The sequence below is a fragment of the Alligator mississippiensis genome, chromosome 15, assembly GCF_030867095.1.
Source record: "Alligator mississippiensis isolate rAllMis1 chromosome 15, rAllMis1, whole genome shotgun sequence".
In the NCBI taxonomy this organism is placed as follows: Eukaryota; Metazoa; Chordata; order Crocodylia; family Alligatoridae; genus Alligator; species Alligator mississippiensis.
Window position 1 is genome coordinate 36610029 of NC_081838.1, and position 8518 is coordinate 36618546.

Below are 8518 nucleotides of genomic sequence, written 5' to 3' on the forward strand. Positions count from 1 at the left end.
TTAAGGTGAAAGGTACTCTTTAATGGAAATGCAGTGTTCTCATAAAAATCCTGATAAACAGTCATTTGCAAACTTCATGGGAATGCTCTCAATGGGCTATGATTCATTATTTGTTTCAAGAAGTACATCACTCAAAATTAATACACTAATATCTATCTAATCCAAAATATGACGGAGTACTGGCATGGCAAAGACAAACAGAAAGAAGAATCTATCATGGCTTAAGTCAAAAGCATTGGTTTAATTAGAAACTTGCCTCCATGCAGGCATAATTGTTTGACCTGGACTCCTTTATGCTACAAGAATAACGCTCATAAAGGAACAAAGGTCAATACTCCAGGAACCTCGCTTCTAATATATATTATATATGCAATGCACAAGTTCATGAAACAATTTGGCTACAATAGAACAATTTATAGGCCCAATACTTCAGGAAGATACTAGGAATGATGTCTGTTCCCCAATGTAGTCTATTTAATTACTTGATAGTAGTCATTACACCAGTGTCGTCCAGCTGCGACCAACATGAGGATCACAGAAGAAAGTTAGCAAGACTTGTTAGATCATCTGTTTTAGCCAAGGCAAGCTCAACATGCATTCCTCCAAAAATTGATACATCAGACATCAAACTAATTTTAGAGCATGTCTTAGCTAAGAGGCACCAAGGGATGCTAAAGGTTTTACAAACTTTAAATCACTTCACCAGCTAATTTGTGGTTGAAACATCTCATACATATCAATTCCCTCCAACACAGAATGGTAACTCAGTGGTTTTATGCATCTCTGGAGGATGTACATTGGTGATGTTCAGTATTTAAAGAATTGAAATGAAGATTCATGACACTTCAGAGAAAAATTGCTTGGCTATAACTGGAAGATGGCCAGAACATTGGAGCTAACACCACTATTACGACCTCTCACAAAAGAATGGTGATATTCAATATCCAGTAACATATTGTGTGACAAGAAAACCCCTTAATTAAATAACACTGTGCAACACCAGGTCACACAGCTGGTGAAGCCCTGATTCTGAAAGAAAATAACTAAGTCAAGCTGCCCTTTACTAGTAAAACCCAGGGAGAGGATTGTAGCAGCTGGTACCCATACAACTTCAACTCATAGCACATTCATTTTTTTGACAAACAATTTTATTTTGGCCTCACTTGGGCCTTGAGAGGAGAAGAAGAACCTAGCACAAGAGATATGTACAGTTATTACCTTCCCCACTCCCTACCCCCCCCCCCAAAAAAGGTTCTCTTTTTGCATGATAAATGCAAAGAAGATAGAAGGTGGTTAGGCCACTGGAGTGCTGAGGCCACGCAGACCAGTACTATCTCATTGTTTCTTTGTGGTCTAAGCTCTGTCTGTAGCTCCTTATTATACCTTTTTTAGTATCTCTGGAACAAGGCCTGTTTTCTCATTTCTCACAATACAATGGACCAGTACACAGAATCCTTGAATAAAATACCTAAGTGAAAGGGCTCCAGTTGGGGTTTCTAAATAGTTTCTTCATCCCACTATTGAATCATCATCCATTCAGGAAATAACAATGCTTAGACCTGGACTTCAGTTGTGAACACTCACACTCAGGATTTAGAGCTTTGCCTCCTAGGAAGGTCCCGTTCAACTTGTGCTCACAGCTATTGCTTCAATTACCATTCCTAACTAATGGACTTGTTCTTCTCAGGAGATTACAGCTATTTACCAAATGTCAGGCGCTTGAAATTGCTTATCTAAACACAGGCCAACATGACTTTTTGTCCTGAAAGGGGAGCTTTAAGGGTAAGAGAAAAGAACTACATGTCCACCCCTACTTTAAGATGTGAGCCAACTCGCATGCAAATGGGTGCAATTTACTAGTGAGGAAGGTCAGGACCTCAGCTCTCAACAGTGAATGTTCTGCGGACAGTCTGTATGACGTAGATAACCATGCACTAAGGCATGGACTGAAGATACTTACTTCTTTCCCATAAAGTATTAAATAGCTCTTGCACAATGACCGCTTTTAATCTACATTAATCTGGTTTAGATCTGAATGGACAGCAACCTGGCAAAGCTTGTGTCCCGCATGATGACCCTCTGTTCCCCCATCACCTCATTTGGGGCTGAAAAGACTGTGTTACTGGACAACAGTTTGCTTGAATAAACAGAGGAATAACCATGACTTTGGCTAATTCTCTCCCCACTTCAGAGGGATATATAATCCTGAGATGGTGCAGAGGCACTTGGAGGAACTGGATGAGTTTAAGTCGGCAGGCCCGGATGAGCTGCATCCAAGGATAATGAAGGCACTGGCTGTTGTCATTGCACAGCCACTGGCAGGAATATTTGAACACTCATGGTGCACGGGCCAGTTCCTGAAGGACTGGAAAAGGGCCAATGTGGTCCCCATTTTCAAGAAGGGGAGGAAGGAGGACCCAGGCAACTATAGGCCAGTCAGTCTCACCTCCATCCTTGGCAAAGTCTTTGAAAAAATTATCAAGGCTCACATTTGTGAGAGCCCAGCAGAAAAAAAAAAAAATTATGCTGAGGGGAAACCAGCACGGGTTCATAGCAGGTAGATCATGCCTGACTAATCTAGTCTATTTTTATGACCAGGTTACAAAACACTGGACGCAGGAGTAGGGGTTGACGTTGTTTACTTAGACTTCAGGAAGGCCTTCGACACGGTATCCCACCCCATACTTGTGAACAAGTTAAGAGGCTGTGACTTGGATGACTGCACAGTCCGGTGGGTGGCGAATTGGCTAGAGGGTTGTATCCAGAAAACCGTAGTGGATGGGTCAGTATCGATCTGGAAGGGCAGTGGGGTCCCGCAGGGCTCGGTCCTTGGACCAATATTGTTCAATGTCTTCATCAGCGACTTGGACGAGGGAGTGAAGTGTACTCTGTCCAAGTTTGTGGATGACACAAAGCTATGGGGAGAAGTGGACACGCCGGAGGGCAGGGAACAACTACAAGCAGACCTGGGCAGGTTGGACAAATGGGCGGAAAACAACAGAATGCAATTCAACACGGAGAAATGCAAAGTGCTGCACCTAGGGAGGAAAAATGGCCTGCATACCTACTGCCTAGGAAATGACCTGCTTGGTGGAATGGAAGCGGAAAGGGACCTTGGAGTCCTAGTGGACTCCAAGATGAACATGAGTTGTCAGTGTGACGAAGCCATCAGAAAAGCTAATGGCACTTTATCGTGCATCAGCAGATGCATGACAAACAGAGCCAAAGAGGTGATACTTCTCCTCTATCGGGCGCTGGTCAGACCGCAGTTGGAATACTGCATGCAATTTTGGGTGCCGCACTTCAAGAGGGATGTGGATAACCTGGAGAGGGTCCAGAGAAGGGCCACTAGTATGGTTTAGGGCTTGTAGGCCAAGCCCTATGAGGAGAGACTAGGGCACCTGGAACTCTTCAGCCTCCGCAAGAGAAGGTTGAGAGGCGACCTTGTGGCTGCCTATAAGTTCATCATGGGGGCACAGAAGGGAATTGTTGAAGCTTTACTCACCAAGGCACCCCCGGGGGTTGCAAGAAATAATGGCCACAAGCTAGCAGAGAGAAGATTTAGGCTGGACATTAGGAACAATTTCTTCACAGTTCGAGTGGCCAAAGTCTGGAACGGGCTCCCAAGGGAGGTGGTGCTCTCCCCTACCCTGGGGGCCTTCAAGAGGAGGTTAGACGAGTATCTAGCTGGGGTCATCTGAACCCAGCACTCTTTCCTGCCTATGCAGGGGGTTGGACTCGATGATCTATTGTTGTCCCTTCCGACCCTAACATCTATGAATCTATGAATGATCTTAAATGGTGTTATATGCCAAACTCCCACTAGGTTTTTGACTAAAGCAATTTTCTTTCCTTTTGGGAAATGTGGATTAGAGAAGTGTGGCATTTTTGAGCCTATGACAGACTCCCTGAAAGCTCAGAGCAACTGAAAATGTGCCTATCTTAGGAAGAACAGCCCTCACCTCTCACATTTAAGCTTGAAAAAAATAATAATGTTCGATAATTCTGGCATCATACAGGATACCTGATAGGGCAATTACTTAAGCAACACAGAGCTAACGACATTCAGATGCGTTGACATGGCATGTGAACCCATCATTATCTAAGTGAAATAGAAGCAACTGCCATAGGCTTTATTGGTCTCTTGTGCCTTGCTTATTAGGTTGGGAAATGTATTTAGTTTTCTTTTTCTCAACTGGTGTTGTAGCCTCAGCATTCAAACCCAATGACTAAAACACCACCACTCTATCTTCCTTTATTCATTTACTTTTGAACTTTTGGTGCAATATATTTTCCTCCTCCATTATCCAACACAGACCAACAGCTGTGAGCCCATGGTGGCTGTGCAATTTATATAATCTTACCGAGTGTTTTTATCCTTAGGCTGCTAATTTTAGTGTGAATCAGAAAATCAAAAATGGCCTAAAATTACTGGGTGGAAAGATCAGATGATTTAAATTGGCACAGCAGAATTGACTTCAGTTTCCTCAAGCTAAGGGATTGACTCATGTCAAGCAGCTTTGTCAAAGTTAGAGACTTCTTCCAGATTCAGAATAACAGCCATATAACTAAGTCCAGTCAACATAGCTGAATGCATCCTTGACACCAGGCTCAACAGAAAGTCAGAGTCATAGAGAAGTAGGATTGGAAAGGATTTCAAGAGGTTTCCTAGTCCAACCCTTTGCCTAAGCCAGGATCATCCCTATCCAAACCACCCTATACAAATTCATAGTCTAACCTCTTAGCCACATGACTGAGATGACAAGACATAATGTCAGCACACTGCCACTAGGAATGCGGAGGACCTTGATAGCCCATGTCCTGCTGCTGAAGGGGGTTGCAAACTATGCTGGAGAGATCCCAGGAGATGGCCGCACCCCTTGCTACAGAGGAAGCCAAAAATCCCCACAGTCCATTCCAGTCTCACCATGGGGTGAAATTCCATCCTGATCCCAAATATAGTAGTTGGTCTGAGCCCGAGTAAAGGGGCAAGACCCTCTATCCAGGAACCTCTTGGTTTAAGTCCTGCTAGAAGCCTTGCCACACCTCTGTAAAAATCCCCTGCCTTGGTTGCAGCCAACAACCAGTGTGATGGGCGACTGGTGCCTCTTGAGCCAGGGAGGGTGGAGCACCGGTCAGCGATGGTGGGGGGGGCGGGGTTCCCCGGCATCTGATTGCACTGATGGGGGCTGATTGCGCTGATGGGGGTGGGGGGGTGTCCCCCTGAGGCCAATCTCACTCACCATGGTCCCGCAGACACTTCCAGAAGCAATGCAGCCACTTTTGCTGGCAGCCCCACTCCCTGGCTGGCACTCACAGGGGGTGCACAAGCTCTCCCACCTGCCCCCCTGCCCGTTGCCTAAACAGGGAGCGTGACCTGACACCCTGCATCAGCGCTCTCAGGGGGCACACGTGCACCCCCTACATATCACTACTGATCAGTATCTCTGAGGAAGGCTTAAAAAGCTTCTGACATATGCAGTGCAAGGGGGGGGGGGGGCAGTATCACTCCCAGCCACATGCAGCAACCAGCAAAGCCCACAAGCATGGGAAATGTCCATAATAGATCATAGGCACAGCTTCTCCTAGACCACCTAGATAAGCCAGAGGCAAATCAGCATCTTCCCAGAGGCAGAATTAAGTAGAAAAAGAATAGCTGGTCAGAGAGCTATCTAACTGACAGTGCCTGCTGGGACAGCTCTTGGGTTGGGGCACTTGACACACCACTAGTAGCTGTGTTTTAAGTCATCATGTAGCTTGGAGTGCCCCAAGACACACACACACACACACACACACACACACACCCACACCCCCCCCCCCCCCCCAGGATTCAAAACAATTCTTCTAAGGGACCCCAGCCTTTAAGACAGCCTCAGTCCTCAGGCTCTTTATAAATTTACACTCCTCTTCCCAATCATTAATGCAATGGGGCGGGTACAGAAGAAATCTATAAATACTGTGCTATGAATGTGCAAATGTTGTGGCTGTACTACAGATGCTGGTTTCTATCAAATGCTTCTTCGTTAGGCTGTTTTAAAAAAAAATACACAATTTTTTTTATTTTTTTTTACTGTAAGCAGGCAGTTAAACTAGTATTTTGATATGTTCAGCACGCTAGGTTATGTTTTATAGATTCTTCTGATAAAAGCTTATTGTAGCTTCAAATGCTATCTTGCAGCTTGAAAGTTATCCATTGCTAAAGTTTCCTTTCCATTATACTTAGACTTAGCTGTGAGCAAAATCGGTCATGGCATCTCACGCAGGATGGGCTGGGAGAAGGGCATAAGGAGGAGCATTCCAATGACCCTAATCCTGCAATCCAATCCCTCGAGCTTTACAATCCAGCAGTTATCAAAATGGGACCAACATCAGACCCAGAGGGGAGGGAAGTGGCTTTCTGCTAGTCCTATGAATGTGCAGATGCTTAGAAGATTTGAATTTTGGTACTTAATGAATTCCCTAGTTTCCACCCATCACTGTACAAGTTAAAGTGAACCTGGCTAATATTCCAGTGTACAAAATAGATTAAGCAAAGGCTCAAGGAGCTTGTCATTCTGGTCAGCTAGGCACTTGCATTTCAAGTTCCTGTGCTCATCCTAACCCTACCCAGGCTTCTACCACACCTGAGCTCGAGAGAGTTGTACTTTCTGTCTTCACTGAACACTCTTATTAATTTAATACAGGAGGAGCAAATCTCCCCCAACAACATAAAGGAGCAGAAAAGCTATAACCTCATCAGCAACCACAAACTAGTTCTGTATCCATTAGTTAGATGGTTCCTCATTGCCCCCACTCCAGAGCAGGAACTAAGGCACTGAGAAACTGACTTTTCAAAGTCTCATGAGAAAGCCTGTAGCACAATAGGGAATGGAAACCAAATATCCCAGATGGCTAGAACATGACGTTTAGAAGTTTGCTTTTAGGAACTGGCTTGTAGGTAAAGTAGATAATGCCCCAGGGCAATGGCAAGGGTTTCACAGATTCACAGGTTAACTGATTGGTAAAAGCCTGTTTGTGACAGAAGTTTCCTGCAAGACTCACTGTGTCTGACAGAGGCAAGCAGCAAGCAGACACATAGGCTGGGAAACTGAAGACATGTACCACAGGGTTCCATAACAGAGATAAGGGACTCTGCTGCATTGGCCAGGTCACAATGCCCAACTGCAGAGCCCTTATGATTTCTGGCTTTGGGGGACAGATAAAATTAAGCGGAGACCAGTAAAGCCCAAATTCGAATGTGTGCATGGGATGGGCTTTGAAACAAAGGAATATGCTAGCAGGAAAGAATGTGGACAGTATGATGACCACAAGGAAACCAAATCAATGATGCCCAGAGACGAAGAATCATCAGAGGGGGAAAAAAATACAAAAGGAGGGATTTCAGAGCAGCAAAGGGTCCCCTAGAAGGGAAGATGAGGCCACCATGGACAGAGGGCATACCACCAGCCTCTCTCTCACACCACGCTAGGGGATGGGTGGACCTCGGCCTACGACCTCCAGGCTGCAGACATGTGACACTCAAGAAAGAACTTCAGGGTGAAGTTCATGTACTGGCCAGATGTACCTTCCCTCTGTGAACTCTGGGACTGGTACATAGAGAATTCTTTGCATTATTCTTATCTGCTATCACTGTGTATCAATAAAATGTGCCTATTATTGAATGGAGAGGTCGTGGTTGGTTTGAGGGTTTGGGTCCAACAAGGGATCTTGGTCATAAATTAAGTGCCAACACTCCCCAGCAACATGCTTTAATCACAAAACTACCCTACCTCTCTGAAAAAGGAATGAGGTGTTGAATAATTCATGAGATGATCCTGATGGACTTCTCTGTCCTTAGCAATCACTTTCTGCATATCACTGTAGCCATAGGATAAGCTGTAAAACAGAAGACGGTGCCCCATGTGTAAAACAATCTCTGATACCCATCACATTTGACTGCAATCTGGAAGTAGGAATACATCTATTTTAATACAGCACCTAGCACACAAAGGGACCCCTGTGCAGTCCTGAAAACAAGGACAAATGGCTTTATGCAAAGGGATTTCAACTGCTCAGGCACAGACACACCAGCAAAAATTATTCCTTCTGAGACAGACTAGACAGAAAATCATTTTACCCAGGGAAGAAATACTGTCTTTAAAAAAAATACTCTATCCACTGGTTCATTTCAACACTTCTCAGTGTTAAAGCAGGCTCTCTAAAGTATGGCACCCACACGGTAACTTTATGCTGCTTTTACAGTTTTCAGTCAAGTAAAATGATTTGCTACCCAGGCTTAAATTGCCTTTTAAAAACAAAGAGCCAGGCACATATGTGACAAGTACTCAGGGTTTTTTGCAATTCGAAAAAAAATAAATAAATAAAAGGAAATAAAGGATATTAACTCCTTCTCTTTCTTACTTGTATTGTCTTTATTGATCAGGGGGATTAGTGTTAGGAAAAAAAAACAAAAAAACCTCCCTCGTCACATCACTTGTGCGAGTGCAAGCACCAAGGCCTCTCTTCATATTGCTCCCTT